Source organism: Chanodichthys erythropterus, chromosome 24 (assembly GCF_024489055.1).
Source record: "Chanodichthys erythropterus isolate Z2021 chromosome 24, ASM2448905v1, whole genome shotgun sequence".
Lineage (NCBI taxonomy): Eukaryota > Metazoa > Chordata > Actinopteri > Cypriniformes > Xenocyprididae > Chanodichthys > Chanodichthys erythropterus.
The window spans coordinates 13,199,100-13,217,767 of record NC_090244.1 but is presented as its reverse complement, the minus strand read 5'-3'; the positions used below and the strand labels follow the sequence as shown (position 1 = coordinate 13,217,767).

Below are 18,668 nucleotides of genomic sequence, written 5' to 3'. Positions count from 1 at the left end.
CAATCCAGGTTAGTACCTGGACATCTCTTTCAGACAGCTTCCACTTGCGTCCACAGTTGGATGTGGTTCAGCTTGGGTCCAAAGATTACCCAACCTAACTGACCTGCAGTTCATCTGCCTCACCTGAGTGAACGGCATGTGTGATGTCATCACATTGCATAATTTCTAGTGGTGGGCGTAGATAAATTTTTTTTAATCTAGATTAATCTAGATTAAAATGGCTCATTTGAATTCTGCTGAAGACATTCAGAATATGTGAGATACCCAAATTGTCCCTGCGTCCCAATGTCCGTACTATCCATCCTAAATAGAATGTGAGATTAAAATAAATGTGTCCCAAAGCATAGTATGTTGAAAAGAGTATGCCAAAAGTCCCCGGATGGTCTACTATTTCCGGTAGATTTTCGAAGTGTGGATCCGTGCACACTATAAAGGCTAATATTGCCCACAACCCATTGCGCATTGTATGAGGATTCAGTTCAGAACTACAAACACGAGTAAAAAGTGTTAAAAACTACAAAACATGGCGAATATGCACGATCAACGCTGAGAGGTTGTTTGAGTGACTAATAATCAGTTCAAACTGATAGAAAATATTTATTTAATGTTATGTGTGTTATTTTGCAAATACCAATGTGGACTTTTATAAAGATCCGATTGGCCATTAACTTTTAAATGCATCATTATGTATTAATATGAGGAGAGTTCTCCACATGAAAGACCCGCGACTGCAGATCAACATGCTGCATTTCTCTCCGATACGGTAGGAATTTAGCTAAATGAAATGTGGAGGATGTAAGATGATTGACAGGCCAGTTTACGGTGACTGGATGCGACAGAGAGCAAAGACGCAATTGTATGACGTGATAGTATGTCCCAAAGCTTGTCTACTCTTTTGCTACACACTCAAAAGTAAGTACTTTTTGTTCACAGAAAGAGTACGTACTTTTAGTCTCACGTTAACGCAGCACGTTAACACCGAAAACGGCCCACCACTAATAATTTCATATTTCATACTATTAGTAGTTATTCCCCTTTTTTAAACATGCCAATCATCATACACCAGGGTATTCTCCTGTCATGTGAACAATCCTCTCATTTTTTGTGGGTCAAAGGGCTTGTGAGGCATAGCTGACCTTTAACTGGCATGGTTTTGTCAGATCAGATGGATTCGGCTATTTTGAGTCTAAAAATGGCGAAATCAAGCAAATTCCACTGCAGAAATAGCATTGTAGCAATGAATTCCAAGACACTGGAAATTAGGTTTGACTAAAGAGCAGCTGAATGCCAGCGATTTACTTCATTAACAGGGGAACAGTTTTACAGTGTTTGATGTCAGAATGCCTTTTTATAGCACAATATAAAACAGATAGTTCCTGGATGCTTATTAGTCAATACAGCATTCTGGTTGTGCTAAAATATGCGAAATAGCTTTGAGGTGCACGCCTAGATCCCCTAGTTTGCATTGCAATCTACTGTTTTATTAAAGCAATAAGGCTTTTTTAAAACACGCAGTGTAATCTTTCCAGGCCAACTGGAATACAGTAGTGCTGATGATCTCAGCAGTAACACGACACCAACAGCCAAGAAGCATAAAGGAGCTTTTCATGCAAATCAGGCTGAGATATAATGAAGTCAGCATACTGAAATGACATGCCGATTATAAGGGCAGAAAATAAAGGACTGACGGATGAGCCGGACGGACAACAGGACCAGTTCTGGTCTGCTTAAATACCAGCCACTTCCTCTGCAGCTCTGGGTTTCAATGCTTCTGAGTGTCAGGCAGTTGAATGAGACAGTAATTGTACGCATGGAAGTGTTGTGTTGTTGCGTGTACAGCGCTGCATAACAGCACGGCTTGCGTCACGAATCGCATGGCAGATTCTTTGGCAGCAACATCTGCTCATTTGCATAAACAGATGTTTGAGGTATCCAGCGTTCTTGTTTTCGTATTTGTATTTTATTGTCTTCTGACATAATAATAATGACAAAAGAAACAGGCTGTATGAAACCCTGGAATAAAACGGGTAATTTTGAGAAAGTTTAAAATAAGAAATAGTCACATAGTGAGATACAAATTCACAAATGCGAGGAATGAAGTTACAAAAGTAACTTTGCAACTAAAGAAATGTAACTGCACATATAAAGTCGCATTTAGGAGGAATTACCCTTTTGTTTTAATTTTTGTTTTACTCTGAGGTGGAAATAATTACATCTTTTAAACTCAAATCAGCAAGCAGTGCTGGGTAGATTACTTACAAATTGTAGTTAGTAATGTAATCTAGATTACTTATTTTAGGTAATGTATTTTGACTAGTTTTTTGATTACTTTTAGCTTACTTATGACCTGACTCATTTATCACATTAATTTGAATAGGATAATCTTGTACCATATTGATATAAAAATACAAAGAGAAAGAAATTGTATTGTATTCTTTGTTATCAACAAGTGCATTAAATATTACATTACGTCAGGGTTTCCCGGGATGGGGTTCGTGATGGAACTGCAGGGGTTTAGTGTTTAATGAAGTTTAATGAAAAGCTATTAAGAAATTAAATTATAAAAAATAAAGTAAATAATTTTAAAATAAAAACAAAACATTTACTAAAAAATAGTCACATGACTAGTCACATGACTAGTGGCTGGTCTGCCACAACCCTTCTGAAAGTATATAAGAAGTAGGCTTTTTTAGAGAGGAAAATGTAAAAGGTAAAAGGAAGTAGGGAGAATTGATGAATTATAAATAATTTACTGCCATTGTGAGAATAACATGTAATCAATAGAAAAGTAACTGTAGCCTGATTATGAGTATTTTAAAATGTAATATAAACAAAGACTATAGATGTAGAAAGACAGTTCACTCCTATTAGTTATGAATGGGAGAAACTGCAACACGCAATATGCTGGAATATGTCCCGCCTTCTAAGAAAAAGAGCCAATCGCTGATTGATAAAGTCATTGCATTCCCGGTTCCCATAGAAACCTGAGACTCACGCTTAGGACTGCACATGCGCATTGGCTCGTCTTTTTTAATGCTATTTTAGCATAAGAAACTACTATGGTGTCAGATTTTGTTGGTGATTTGAAATATGTAATTTAATTGGGAGTTCGCCAAGCAGTTTTTGAGATTTCAGGATTCCCCCATTCGAAATAGCTGCCAAATATGGCTGCAGAGTGAAGACTTTCCTTGAAAGGGACTTTGATATAATCTAATTACAAGTACTTAATTTTATGGAATCTGATTACGTAATCCAGATTACATGTAATCAGTTATTACACAACACTGTCAGCAAGTATATACTGTATGAAATCATATTCACATGCTTGAATTGACTCCTGGGTTTTGGAGGGGTCCCCAAAATCCAAGGTGATATTAAACACGGTAACAACCCCCATAATGATAAATTACAAAAAAATAAAACATGTAATTGACTTTTTAATGAGCAAACAGAAGTATGCGTTGCAATTTTAAAGAGAACAAGTATATTACCATTCAAAATCTCGCTGGTTCGCTGAATTTCCAGCATCATTTCTTCAGTTTTCAGTGTCACACGGTCCTTCAGAAATCATTCAAATATGCTGATTTGCAACAAAAAACAAAAAAACATTATTATTATCAATGTTGACAATAGTGCAGCTTAAAATTTTCATGGAAACCAGAAATATTTTTCTTCTCAGGATTCTTTGATGATTAAAAAAAGAAAGAAAAAGAATTTCTAGTACTGTAGTCTATTACTAAGTGTTTTTTTTATCTAAACTTTTTTTTTTTTTCAATCCTGACCTGATGCTGACACTGTAAAGTGCCCAGCATCTGCCTAGTCCTTCTGCCAGTGCATCCTGCCAAACCATTGCCATACCTGAGCAGACTGAATTGGATGATGCTCGGTTTCCACAGGTGACAAATCTGGCAGCCCACCAGCGCTGTACTGGTGGTGGTGGGGGGCAGGCGCCCCACCGAGGACAGTTGTGCGTCGGCAGGAGTGTGCTGATAAGGAGAATACGGGCGGTGGGGGGGGGGTTATGGATTGGCCACAGCTGCAGGGGCGAGTGGTCAGCTTAACAGACAGCTGAAGGATGGAGAGGAAATGACTAAAATAAACTGCGTGTGATGTGTGCGGCCTCGTTCTGAGAGCAGCACTCCACCACTGCAGCAAACACATCTGGCCCGAGAGACGCACACCCTGTTGACGTAACGGACATAAATATTTAAAACAGCAGAAAGGTTGCAGAGTTGATTCACGACGTCCAAAAGTGTGAGAAAAGCTTGTGAGAGAAAAGAGAATGTGTTTTGATACGCGCCAATCGTGAGTCAGCAGCTAAGGATGTGCTAGTTAGCGTACTTGCAAACACTGGAGTGTTTTATATGATCTTCAGGTTACTGGGACTCCGTGGGAAAGGTTATAGGTTCTGTTTGCCTTACCATTGTCAACAAGTTCCACTCTACACAGACCCGGATTGCCGAGTGTCATGTTGTATGGCCACTGTGCTGGGAAACACCTAGCATCTCTGAGCTGCTTGTTTAGCGCTAGGCTAGGTGACCTAGAAATGTCAAACCACTGTCCCTAACGCTGCTGAAGGACAGGCGGTCCTCTGCTAACAGTCTCAAACTGAAACCGTGCACTGGATACTTGGCATTTAGAAATGTATGTCTCTCGCTGTGATGTGTTTATTGCTATATACAAGCTGTAACATGTGCATAAGTCCCAAGAAACCTTACAGCATCCAGAAACAGCAGTTAGGAAGTGATTTAAACTTTTCTTGAGTCACATACAAACTTATTGATTTTCGTACACAGGCAACATCATTGCTCATTTGTGTAAAGTTTAACTAAATTTTTGTCGCACATCTGAGGGCGGTGTCACTAAAATCGTAGGGTCCGCAAACACAGCTCAAGGCTTCAATCCGTCTCCAAAATTGAGTTAAAATACAGGGTTTGAGTGGTCTTAACATATTACACAAGAAACATTTCAACAATGCTTTCAAACAACAGGTTTGTATTCACAAAAAGATTATAAGCTAGCCAAAGTACCTGTTTTTACATGATGCTTGCAAACAGATGCTCTGTTAGTAGCCATAGCATAAACTTCTTCTTTATTTAAACTTCAAATCGTGTGTTTGTAAATATATCATAATGTGATTGATTCATACATGTATGTTTAATTTTGTCACCTTTATTTACCTTGTGAAGTTCAATCAGAATGTCATAGTTTGATTTTCCGATGAAAACGACTAGTAGTAGTACTAAACTATAATAGTATCTCAATGAGGCTAAAATAACACTGAAAATACAGACTTCTGGACACTTTTCACGTATGCAGTTGTTCTCCAATCATTTAGTTAGTGTGACCCCCGCCCCACCACAATCGACTGCAAACTCACATTGATTTTTTTTAGTGTAATGACTCTCAACATCAAATCAACAACCGATGAATAGAACTGATTCGACTTTCTACATGTTTTTCTTTTTCAGTAATCCATTAGAGTCTGATCACAATATGTAAGAACAGATCTGTCCCTGCTTCTGGAATTCTCTGAATCTAGTCTTATTTTCATAGACAATTGTGCTTCTTAAGTAAATGAATCTAATATTAAAGATATTCAGTTATTTTAACCTGAAAAACAAGATGAAAATAATTCTGATTATGAAAAGTATTGCAGGTGAAGCTAGTTGATGATGTTCAGCTAAATGTGCTAGAGATGCTATATGTGTTTTAAATTTTATTGCAAATTCCGTAGCAAAAATTTAAGTAATTACAAAACAAGAATTATATTGAGTGCGTATCAATCAGCTCCCTAGTTCATCAGTAGTCGGGCACTGACTGCCATTTCAAGGGCTATCTCAATCTCAAAATCCTTCCAGTGTACTGAAATGTTTGATGCTTAAAATCAGGGTTGCCAGGTTTTCACAACAAAACCTGCGCAATTGCTACTCAGAACTAGTAGCGTGACTTCGTCATATTCATATTCTAGGCAGAATGTGAGTCTGATACTGCTCCATTGCACTTGAATTATGGGGCGTGTCTTAACCGAACCAGTAAAAAAAGAAAAACTCTGCACTCAATTGGATAGACCTACAACCAATCAGAGCAACGCAGTAAGTGATGTATGTTGAACTTGTACTTAAACTTTTGCCGAATCCCGTTGGAAGGACGGCAAACACATCTTTCCCATCGACAAATGCCTTGATTGCGGTTCTTTGTTCGTCTTTTAAAATTAATGCGCTGTCGATTTCTTTTATTACAGACGCGATAGCGGAATCTAAACATCTTACTTCTCCAGCTGCAGTCATCGTTGGTGAAAACCGATTCAACCCAAGCGCTCTTTGATGACATGGGTGGTTACGTACCCAGGGGGTAAAATCCGTGTTTTTGGTGGGGTTCCCTGGTAAAATTTGCATTCCAGAGACTAAGTATCATGTTATTTGAGGTCGCTTCAACCCGTGTACATGAAAAACAACCTGCAGGAAAAGTATTAAAGTAGTCCAATTCTGTGGGAAAACCACGAACTTGGCAACACTGCCTAAAATGTCCCACAATGCACCATGAAAACCAGGGAGCATCAGTGCTCACTATTGGCACTTTTCCACTGCGTGGTAGTACTTGGCTCGGCTCAGTACGGCACGGCTTGCTTTACTTTCGTTTTGCTTTTCCACTACAGTATAGTACCGCTTCAAAGTGGGTGGGATTATAGACTGATTGTATAGTTGCGCTGCCTTTACCTCATCTACTGACCACGATACAACCATTTCTTTTTTCAAGTTGTGTGCAATGGTCGTTTGAAGCAAGTCGTTTCGTAAACAAATGATACTGCGGTGGCTGTTACTGACTATCTAAATCTAGCGGGTTTGGTGTCTCGTGTCTCAATACCAATGACACTGGTAGTGACGTTCCCTCTGACCAATCAGTGATCTGCAGTGTTTACACGTCACATTTAGTATCGTTACGGCATGCTTTGAACCTCGACCGAGGTGGTACTATTTAAACGAGCCGTACCATAACGAGCCATCCCATGCAGTGGAAAAGTGGCAAAAAGTGAGTCGTATCGAGCTGTACCTAACCATACCATGCAGTGGAAAAGTGATATATGCTCCCTTAACTTTTAAATTCTGAAGTGCGTGGAACTCAGTACACATAATGACAAGCAATAGATGTTTTTAAAATACAAACCATAATTTAATAAAGATAAATATACATCGCTAGACAGTTAATGAACATAATCTAGCTAACATTTATGGCTGAAATGTCGCACGTACTGTATATGTAACGAGCAAAATATTTATGATAATCTATTTTAAATAACATTAAAACAATGTCAGAAATATCAGTTCTGCTGTTGTTCATAAATACCAGTAGTGATGTTGTACAATGAAGACATTGTCATGTCGCCGGAAATAGACTAATCAGTTTCCCAATGGCTCCTTAATGTCCTTACCAGTGCCTGAATTTGTGCACATGATATACTGATTCACTACCTAGGAAGCTAGGGAGCTGGTTGAGATGCACCCATTGTCTAATTTGCACACTGTACGCAGGGTTAGCATTAGCATGTCAACTGCTCTGAGGTGCAGCAACCCAGGACAGACTCACCTCACCCTACCCCCCGTACCGCTGACATTTGACCTCCACTCTTCCGTCTGCCAATGAGGTCTGACAACAGCTCCCTTTACAAAGAACAGGGTCTGACCCTGGCCCTGTGAGTGTGTGTTTCATGTCGACTCAAGCCGAACTGAGAGGGCACAAGCAGCTCTTTGTGGGGCAGAGGTGGCTGGGCTCGGTCCAGAGAAGTCCATGCAGCTGTTCAACACTGACAGCAGCTTCATTCGCTGCGCTCCGTGTACATCTATGTGTGTGTTCGTGTCACGGTTTGCGGTTTTGTTAATACAGAGGAGACACTTTATTGATGTTTTGATTCGAGGTAAATATGAATAGTAGCCTATCTAAAGTGTTGTTTTATTAGTGAGAGTGCTTGTGTCCAATACTTAAAAGTTGTAGTCGCGTGATACTTCTTGCAAATCAAGACAAATCCTACAATGCATTTATGCCCATCTCTCAAACCTTAGATATGAATAACTATACTTTAATGTATTTCAGATCAAATAAATGTATGACCTTCTTTATTCAACTTTGGCATTTATGATTACTATGCCCATTATTTTCATTAGAAGTATTTTTTACAGTAATTTAAATTTGAATTTTTATATTATCTGCAGCAGCTGTTTATTCAGTTGCATGCGTCAATAGTGGGTTTTGACCTTTCCAATATGGTGGATGAGCTAAAATATGCAGTGGCTAAGCAAAAGTTGCTAATGTAGATCTAAGTATTCATATCTACATCTCATATATCTATGCAACTCTTTCTCTCCGCCCTGGATTTGTTGTCTAGTACACTTTCACGCGCTGGGTCCAGATTCCACTGGAGAGGACCTGCCCGGACCTGCCTGGTCATTTTTCCAACCTGACCCCGGCTGTCAGTGCTGGTATATCGAAAGAAGAGGAACCAGTGCTTTGTAACACAAAAGTGCATGGTCTATGTCCCATTAAGCCCTCATGAACAGAACAGGCAATGAGGGGGGCCACAAAGCCACATGTTGTGTGTGTTCTGAGTGAGGAGACGGCAAGAATGCACTCCCCCCTGATTGGGCCGCTACTCTGGTTTTTGCAGCTTGTGAGTTTGTGTGTCTGTGGGTGGATGAGTGAAAGCTTTAAGCCTGAATGAATGATCAAAGAACTTGGACATTTTTTTAAAAAAATCTTTTTTTTTTATTTTTTTTTTTACACCTGACAGTTACAAGCGTTACAGGTTGGGACTTCAGTAGAAATAGAAACAGAAAGTATTCATGCCTTGATATGCTCTCAAGGACAAATAACTGATATGGATTCTACACGCACATCCTTTTACCTTATTTGGACAATCACCATGGATCCTACAAAGGTGTGTGTGTTTCCCCAGCCATAGATTTTGAATGTGACTTCCAAAAGAAAAAAATCTGCATAAACCAGACAGAGCAGATAGGAGTTGTTTACGCACAAGTAAGCTTAACCTGATTGTCAAACATTCAACAGCATATAAATCAAAATGTTACAGAGAAAATATCAAACCTACAAAGAGGTAACTACTGTGCAAGCTTTGTTGATGGACTCAATCTACCTTTTAATGAAAATGTACAGCGATCAGGCATGACATTATGACCACTGACAAGTGAAGTGAATAACATTGATTATCTCTTCATCATGGCACCTGTTAGTGGGTGGGATATATTAGGCAGCAAGTGAACATTTTGTCCTCAAAGTTGATGTGTTTGAAGCAGGAAAACTGGGCAAGTGTAAGGATTTGAGCAAGTTTGACTAGGGCCACATTGTGATGGCTAGAAGTCTGGGTCAGAGCATCTCCAAAACTGGAGCTCTTTTAGGGTGTTCCTGGTCTGCAGTGGTCAGTATCTATCAAAAGTGGTCCAAGGAAGGAACAGTGGTGAACCGGCGACAGGGTGCCCATGCTGACCCCTGTTCACTGTCGAAAGTGTCAACAGTGGGCCTGTGAGCATCAGAACTGGACCACGCAGCAATGGAAGAAGGTGGCCTGGATGGCTGGGTGCGTGTGCATCACTTACCTAGGGAACACATGGCACCAGGATGCACTATGGGAAGAAGGCAAGCCGGTGTGATGCTTTGGGCAATGTTCTGCTGGGAAACCTTGGGTCCTGCCATCCATGTGGATGTTACTTTGACACGTACCACCTTCCCAAGCATTGTTAAAGACCATGTACACCCTTTCATGGAAACGGTATTCCCTGGTGGCTGTGGCTCTTTCTGCAGAATAATGCGCCCTGCCACAAAGCAAAAAAGGTTCAGGAATGATTTGAGGAGCACAGCAATAAGTTTGAGGTGTTGACTTGGCCTCCAAATTCCCCAGATCTTAATCCAATCGAGCATCTGTGGGATTTGCTGAACAAACAAGTCCGATCCATGGAGGCCCCACCTCGCAACTTACAGGACTTAAAGGATCTGCTGCTAACATCTTGGTGTCAGATACCACAGCACACCTTCAGGGGTCTAGTGGAGCCCATGCCTCAATGGGTCAGGGCTGTTTTGGCAGCAAAAGGGGGACCAACACAATATTAGGAAGGTGGTCATAATGTTAGGCTTGATCGATATATATTTGCTCAGAATTTGCCTCCTAACCTGCATTAGACTTTATAAACTTAGATTTAAAAAAGAGATTTTATTGTCTTCAACCATGTCTTATCTCGCCTGGTCACCAAGCTCAAAAAAGGTGCATGACACCCTCTGTGTATCCAGTGTTTTTCAGTTCTTAAGAAACCCCACAAAACTGCAGAGGAATGTCTTTAAATGGACTATTCAGTCTCTGTCTTTCGCTGTCTCTCCCTCTTTTTCTTCCCCTTGACAAGGTGAAACAGTTCCATCAATGCAATCCCAGCGTGTGCCGCCGCCAAAGAAACATCTGCGTGACACTGTCAGCTGTGAACAAACATGGCTCTGAAGTCCTCCCGGGATACAAACAGAGACACAGATAAAGACACTGAGAGGAAGTAATTCTGGCTTAATCCTCCATGTACTCACTAAATGGGAAGGTAAACCATCCCGCTGGCAGACCTTGTCCGTCCTTCCAGTATTGCATACTTGTTTACTCAGCTTTTTTTTGTCCACACATATATCAAAGCAGTTTGTTTAAAAAGGGAGATTGGAGGCATTGAAGAGGTGCGTTTGGACTTGATGCCAGCTCTCGCCTTTGACGCCCACCTGGATGACACTTGTGAACGGCTCTAACCACACCCGCAAAACAAAGAGCAACATTCCAATCATTATGTAAAGGCTCTTTTTTTCTTTTCAGATGGAAGGCTTCAGAGAAAAACTTGATAAAGGAGCAATGACTTTTTGTCTTCACATTTGCTTGTTTCTACTCCATGACTTGATGACCCTGCTAAAAAGACCAGGGGCATAAACCATGATGGTAGATGGTAGTAAACTCAGGGTTACAGGATTAGTTTTAAGTTGACAAAAACCAAACCAATTGAATCAGGTTTTGTTGGTACCATGACGCTGATTATCAACTTTCTCTGTCAACTCAGGCTTTGATCCTGAGTTTATGGAGCATGTGCACATGAAAGTGTTATATCAGTTGTGAACAGCCAATCACATGCCTTGAAACATAGACAAACTGTTATTCATTTTTTTGTTGCTGTTTGTGCGCGTTTAAAAGGTGTACAGCACATTGCTCAACTAACTGTTGTTTTTAATGGTGTTTTACAAATAAATTGCCTTGCCTTGCCCAAAGCGCAAGTTTGTGCACAACCCACTAGGCTATCGTTGCCAACGTTAATTGTTAAACAAAATTGCTTATGTATAATGGTTTAGGGGTATAATAATTATATAAATCATAAATAAATCATATAAAATAATAATAATAATCATTGTTAAAAGCAAGACAGTTTTGTATTTAAAAACCTTTTACTATTAGTGACCTTTAACTTGGATCATGAGTAATTTCTTTCTTTATTGTGTCAGAGATGTGTCACTTTGCTCACAGCTGATTGGTTCGAGATCTCTTACGCAGAACAAAACCTGCCCCAGAGCAGTTTAGCTGTCAAGAAACTGCTCAAATCTGAGTCACTTTCATGGTGCCTAAAACCCAGGGTTGACGCAAACTAAACTGAAACATATCTGGCTATCCATCTAAACCTGCTTCATGGTATAGACCAGCGTGAATTTCCATGCTGTTCCAGATTGGTTTATGCTAGTCGGTAATAATTTGGAGCTGGTTAAGCTAGTTTAGAACCTTCTTGGATACACCAGTACACCAGCATGGGCACCAGCATCCAAAACTATGATAGGCAGTCCAGAATCGGTTCTTATACAGAATTGATTCTTATATATATATATATATATATATATATATATATATATATATATATATATATAATAGTGGTGGGCATAGATTATTTTTTTAATCTAGATTAATCTCACTGTTATCTTGGAATTAATCTAGATTAAAATGGCTCATTTGAATTCTGTCGAAGACATTCAGAATATGTGTGCTACCCAAATAATGACTAAAAGTAATCCGCCATTTTGTCCGACAAAGCAGTCAGGAGTTAGAAGATTAACCTCGGTGGAGTTAAACTTGAAAAATTGTGTATATTGACATCTTTCCGCGTTTTAAACAACATTCCTTCTCATGTTCATTCATGTTTATTTGATGCTATAAATGGACTCGTAGTAAGAGATGATCGGTTTACGAGCCTCATGAGCTGAGACGCTATAGCAGGTGGGGCAACAAAACGGTTTTTATTGTTTGAATTTCTTAAAAACTACACTACTCTTTGCTCCGTGATGCATTTATCACTGTGTGTGGCGTGACAGCGCCACGGCTTGTCGAACAAAGCAACAGTAACTAAGGCGGGCGGGTCTTTGCGAAGGGTCAATTCGGCTAGGTATACATCCGCGCTAAAATATCAAGGTGAAAGTCATCATAGCTTGCGTAGTATAGACCCAGCTCCCAACCCAATATATATATATATATATATATATATATATATATATATATATATATATATATATATATATATATATATATATATATATATATATATATATATATAATATAGAAACTAAATTATTTTCATGACATTTAGTTCTATTAACACTTCTTGAGCAACTTCTTGAACAAAACACGCAGTGCAGTCTGATTCATAACCAAAAATATTGTGTTAAGATTACTCAAATCATTCTTACGAGCAGATTCTTTTGAATCAATTGGACAAAAGGACTCAGATGAGTTTGAATCATTAGAGTCATTTGGAGTGGTTTTTCTGGAAGTTATTACCTCCGTTAAATCCACTTTGAATCTGTAACTGTTAACTGTTTGAAATTTTATATTTAAAATAAACAATATATGTAATTATTATTATCATTAATATTGTTTTTAATTTTTTTTTTCAGTTAATTTACATTATTAAAGACACATTTTTATTGCTTCTTCAACACTACTGATGATGAACCAGAATTATAAAGTGCAATCAGATTCAAAACAAGAACTGATTAACGTCATTATCCAAAACACAGCTTGTTGACCATCTTTGCTGTGGAAGAACCTCCACAGTCACATCTTCTGCTGCTGCGACTAGATGTTGCTTTTCTCAAGCTAAATGGACGAGTCAGCAGTTACATACACACGTTTGCACATCACACCACAGTGTAACAAGGAGTAAAAAACCACATCATGTATTGTCTCATACGCTTCTGTACATCTTCATAAACACTGACAGGGTAACACTTAAGTCTTTCAGACGGTCAAAGACATCTCTTGTGATGGGAAACCCAATGTGTGGGAACCCCATATGTCATGTAGTCTGCTGCAACAGGAGGGTGTGGATATTTCAGCGCTAAGTCAGCAATCAGGCAGAAACACGCACTTACGCCACACCTACGGCAGTGCTACAACAAGCATAAACCACACGTAAGCTTCTGTACACTTGACGGTGACAGTCACTAACAGGGACTGTGCCATTTGTGTCTATTAACATGCTCGAATTTGGTCGACCTATGGAAGGCTTGTTGGTTCAGCTAGTTAAAGGAATATTGGTAGCTACTGGGTAATAGGTACTAACCCTGAACCTACCCCTAAACCTATCCTTAACCCCCGTAGTTACCTTACCCAGTATTTTCTTAGGTAAGTACACTATAAGTACACGTAAATACATGTACTGTAAAATAAAGTGCAACCAGAATATTCCAGGGTTCAGCACAAAAAAAGCTATAGATTTGTTGCATAATGTTGATTTCAGTCTTTGTTACAGCACTTAAAGTGAATCTGTAAACTTTAAAAAACTCATTGTTTCAAAGACGTAATCAATATAGCATGATTTTAGTGTGATAAAATTGCTTACTAACCTTTTCTGTTTAAAGTTATTTACAATCGAACAATTTTGTCACCCCAACAACACCATAAATGCAAAAGAAGAGCTTTGCAGCTCAACTAAAAGCTCACATTTTAACAGAAGAATTAATGTAAATTCATTGGATTAAGTCACATTTAAAATTGTTGTTTCATTTTGTTGGCATATTAGATAAAAATAGAGATCAAAAAGAAATTGTTGTATGTTTTATGAAATTTTGTTTAAAATCAGGCAAATGATGAAACACCTCTGCAAAAAAACCCTTCAGAATATAGATAAGAATAAAATTGTTTGGTGTATGTAAGTGCTACTGAAGTGGAGATTTCTGACTCAGCGCATGAGAAAGACAACTCATTTTGAGAAGATTTCCGTTGAAGATATGTAGTGTAATTGAAATCTACAGGCAAAAATAGATAAAGTGCAATAAAATGAGCGCAATTTTTATGTCGTCTTTCCACTAGCCTGAAAAAAAAACAAAACATGTTATAAAACACACATAGCCCAAAATTTCTACACACATAGACCAAATGGACCGGTGCATGAAAAAAAGTGCAAGAAGTGTTTTTGATTGTGTCATGCCTGAAAGTAAATGAGGGATAAGTCCAATCTATTATGCTACAAAATGCTGTTCATTGAACTTAACTTGTCTTGAACTTGGAATATTCTTTCAAGAAGACTGGTAGGGACACCAGCATCCAAAACACAGCTTTAGCACCTGAACTTGATTCGGTACTGAATCAATAACACAAGTCTCTTTTCAACGTTGACCACCTGTGTTATGTATAAATGAAAAAGGAAATTGTTTTCATCTGTCTTTTCACTATCAAATCAGGTGGTTTCATTGAAAGCACCCCAGAAGTGTAATTCAATGGCACATACACACCAAGTTCTCAAGTTTCAAAGACATTTTGGGCGATAATAGCGCTGCTTCTAAATGCAAGAGGAACAATGGAAGAACTTTAGTCTCACATCATTTATCTCCTAGTTTCCTGAGAGTCTGAAGCCCGGGATCTGCTTCAGACATCTGCCCATTCACACGCTTTTGTGTGCATATTCCTTGCTCACTTTGTTCACATTGAAATATGTGTTTTGACAACTTCACATCTCAGTAGCTTTAGGGATGCAACCGCTTCCCCCCTCGCCCCTTATTTCCTCCTCATGTGCTGGGATTGTCACATTTGCTCTTTTTTGTCTACTTTCTTTTCATTCTTGCCAGGTGAGTCTGACTAATCAGTCTTGATGCGTCTACTCACCTGTCAATCAGCCACTGCGCTAAAGAGAGGTTTTAAACAAAGAGATATAATGAAATGTTTGGTTCCCCAAAGAAACTTTTAATGAACAGTTCTTAAAGAACTTTTTTTTTTTTCTTAGTGTGAATAATATTTTAAAGGTGCCCTAGAACTTTTTTTAAAAGGATGTAATATAAGTCTAAGGTGTCCCCTGAATGTGTCTGTGAAGTTTCAGCTCAAAATACCCCATAGATTTTTTTTTATTAATTTTTTTAACTGCCTGTTTTGGGGCATAATTAGAAAAGAGCCGATTCAGGGTGTGTGGCCCTTTAAATCTCGTGCTCCATGCCCCAAGAGCTCGCGCTTGCCTTAAACAACATAAAAAAGTTCAAACAGCTAATATAACCCTCAAAATGGATCTTTACAAAGTGTTCGTCATGCAGCATGTCTAATCACGTAAGTACAGTGTTTATTTGGATGTTTACATTTGATTCTGAATGAGGCTATGCTCCCTGGCTAACGGCTAATGCTACACTGTTGGAGAGATTTATAAAGAATGAAGTTGTGTTTATGCATTATATAGACTGCAGGTGTTTAAAAATTAAAATAGCGACAGCTCTTGTCTCCGTGAATACAGTAAGAAACGATGGTAACTTTAACCACATTTAACAGTACATTAGCAACATGCTAACGAAACATTTAGAAAGACAATTTACAAATATCACTAAAAATATCATGTTATCATGGATCATGTCAGTTATTATTGCTCCATCTGCCATTTTTTGCTATTGTCCTTGCTTGCTTACCTAGTCTGTTGATTCAGCAGTGCAGATCCAGACGTTAATACTGGCTTGTCTAATGCCTTTCATAATGTTGGGAACATGAGCTGGCATATGCAAATATCGGGGGTGTACACCCCGACTGTTACGTAACAGTCGGCATTATGTTGAGATTCGCCTGTTCTTCAGAGGTCTTTTAAACAAATGAGATTTATATAAGAAGGAGGAAACAATGGAGTTTGAGACTCACTGTATGTCATTTCCATGTACTGAACTCTTGTTATTTAACTATGCCAAGGTAAATTAAATTTTTGAATCTAGGGCACCTTTAATAATATAAAGAACCTTTTTCCACTTTTTAAGAACTTTTTGTGCAATGGAAAGGTTCCTTTGATGTTAAAGGTTCTTCATGGAACCATAAGCCACTTTGGTTACACTTTATTTTAAGGTGATGTAGTTATATCTTGTAATGAATGTCAATTCAGTTCTACTTTCTTAGTATGAATGGGGAGCAGCAGTGCTGCAAGATAAGACAATTGTCAGATACTTAGGCTTTGTAGTGCAACAAATCCTCCGCCATGGTCTTGTTAGTCATCTCGTCACTTATTCTCATTAACTCTTATGCAGCTTGTGTTGGATGAGCTGGATGGAATTGAAGTGACCGTTATCCAACTAAATTAAATGGTTTTTATTTCTATAAAAAGCAAAATGACATTGGAGGTGTAATGTAAACGTAACAGTGGCATGTTGTATCCTAATTTACACCCTCACGCTTCATCATGGCAATATCGCAAGACAGCTTTTCACCTCAACGAGAAATATCGTCACGTGGCATGAGATCTCATCCCACCCCTATTAACTACATGTACTTACTAAAGAGTTACGGATAGGGTTTGGGGTTGCACTTTTTTTTTTACAGTATGTGCACTTACATATACTTACAGTTTACTTACCTAAGATAGTCCTTGGTAATATAAGGTAAGTACATCAGTTAAGGTTAGGTTTAGGGGTAGGTTCAGGGTTAGTACCTAGTTATTACCCATTTATTACAATTACTATCATAACTACATGGAGAATAGGACTGTAAAATAAAGTGCTACCGGGTTTGGTTTAGGTTTAGTTACTTGTAATTATGCAAAATTTACTGTTATTACTATAGTAAGTACATGTAGTAACCTGTCACCTTAAAATAAAGCATTCCCTCTACTTCTCCACCATCGGGCCAAACCGTTCTTGTTGCTTAACCATTCTATGTCAGTGCTGATGGTACGGAAATGGTTTTATTTTCCACAGTAGGGCAAGTAAATAGGTTCTCTGGTTGTTGTCTTTATAACTTAACAGTTTACAGACTGTATGAGATTTAAATAGTGACCTCGTTATGGAGAATGATTGGATATTCCTATTGTTAACTTGTTTACTCAAAGAGTGTCCTTGGCCAGCTACAGAGAAAATGGTAGCCAGGCAAATAACAAGTGACCAGTCCTGAGTGGCTGAGAATTCCGGGGCGAGAATCGTTGGTTTGTAATCGTTCCATGCCAAACTAAGCTCAAATGGATAACAGTAACTGTTCTTAGAACCGTTCGGCCAGACGATGGAAAAAACGGCTATAGATGCCTGTAAAGAACCTATATTTTAAGAGTGTATATAGTAGCAGGCACAAGTAGCATTGTATCTCACCTGTCAACATGTAGTTGTATCACTAAAGCAGTGAACAGGTCCTTGTGATGCTAAAGTAGCGCAACTGTTTGGTGAATTCACCCTTGTGTCTTTATAGTCTGGCTCCTTCCATGTATTCAATGATAAAACAGATTCTGTTTTCAGGGATCTTTAACTTAGTGTTCAAATGCATTTGATTAATCTTTGCTATTTCTTTTTTAAAAGAAGAAAAATGTGCATCTCTCAAGTAAAATGTGGCGGCATGAAATCTTTACATTTTTGGAGATGGTTTGTCGCACTGTGATTTTTTTTTTTTTTTGAGTCATTCTCCTTGTGCTCTTAACAACCTACGCTTTTTCCATATTCTTATTTATTCACAGTGTTTAATTCATACAGAAATACGTTTCTCAACCGTCCTGAAACTTTTTCAGTTTTTCCACTTTCCAAAGTCTTAATAGTAACAAAACCCGTCTGGTTTGAAAGTGTGGGGTTTCTCTCCTCCATAACTGGCCACCATTAGGGGAATTCCACCAGTTTCAGTACAAGGAGGACATGGATTTTCCACAAAAAAAGAAGATATGTTCATTACGGTCCATTGGGCTGTACAGTTCAGTGCCATAGGCAAAACCATGACGGCCCATGCCCCAGCCGAGAACATCAGAAGCATGTTTAGATTGTGAAATAAGTCATATAGAACGACCTAATCACTGTTTGTTTCTCTGTTTTGTTTGGTTTGCAGGTGGCCATGGATTTCACATAAACCAAAGCTTGTGCAGATGTTAAAGTAAGTGCTGGTTGAAGGTTTTGCTTACATTGCTACTTCCAAAGCTTCTGCATCTGATTTTTCAAACTACTCTTTAAAAAAAAAAAAGTTCTGCTATGATATAAGCCTGCCATTTGTCTGAGAATTTAGCTATTTTTTTGGCATCCATCAAGTTGAACATTTCAGGTTTGTTTAAGGGCATAATAGGAAGCTGTCTACTAGGATACAGGAAATACCTGCTGTTAACGCGATGAACCTTTGAGGCAAAGTAAATGTGTTTCTGTGGTAACCAAGGCTTTAATTCTTGTAATGTCAGTTCCTAAAAAAG

At 38.6% G+C, this 18,668-nt stretch overlaps 1 protein-coding gene across 1 annotated transcript in view; it reads left to right on the top strand.

Moving 5' to 3' along the window:
* The window catches only part of ccnd2a (cyclin D2, a), a 191,229-nt gene that overhangs the window by 113,329 nt on the left and 59,232 nt on the right, over positions 1-18,668 (top strand). The window lies entirely within an intron of this gene.